Genomic DNA, 726 nt, shown 5'->3' on the forward strand with positions numbered 1-726 from the left:
TCAGAATTAATCTAATCAGAATTCTGAGGGAGAAAAAAAATCAGAATTCTCAGATTAAAGTAAGAACTTTTTTTCAGTGGTACTAATCCACTTCCGTATATATTTGTTGTACCAAAACCTTTTGGTAATAAAATCTGATTATTTCCCCTTAAATGTGGGTTGCGCTACTGAAAATCTTGCCAATTATTTTCTGCCAATGCCAAACAGCTTAAATTGTTTTCGACTCTTTGTGTTTCTTGGATTAAATATTTAGAACCTGAAGAAACAAGACATTATGTGCAGTGTAACTSCTCACTGACTCAACAAACAGGGGCCTTGGTAGCATGTGGAAGAACCATATACAGCCACAACAGCCTGGCACCTCCTCCTCAAGCCTGAGCTGATCCCACAGATGTTCACTGGGGTTCAGGTCAAGACTGCAGGTCATTTCATTCCATCTTCTCCACAACAGAATTCTAAATGTAGGCTCTGATAAACTCCATTCTGTGTTGTCATCTTGGAGAATACACTTTACTCCCAGACTGTAGATATATAGGATTACTGGTTRTTTACAGGTGCTGACAATAAGGCATCTGGGATATCTACCTCTTTTTTTTTGGTCTTTTGTTTTTGCCATTGACAGGAACTCAAAGATTATCTATTGTCTGCATTAATTCCGTCTTGTTTTTAGTGTTTAGTGTATTTGATTTTGAAAGGAAAGATTAATAATGCCTGAAAAAATAAAAT

The sequence above is a fragment of the Austrofundulus limnaeus genome, unplaced genomic scaffold, assembly GCF_001266775.1.
Source record: "Austrofundulus limnaeus strain Quisiro unplaced genomic scaffold, Austrofundulus_limnaeus-1.0 Scaffold344, whole genome shotgun sequence".
Taxonomy (NCBI): domain Eukaryota; kingdom Metazoa; phylum Chordata; class Actinopteri; order Cyprinodontiformes; family Rivulidae; genus Austrofundulus; species Austrofundulus limnaeus.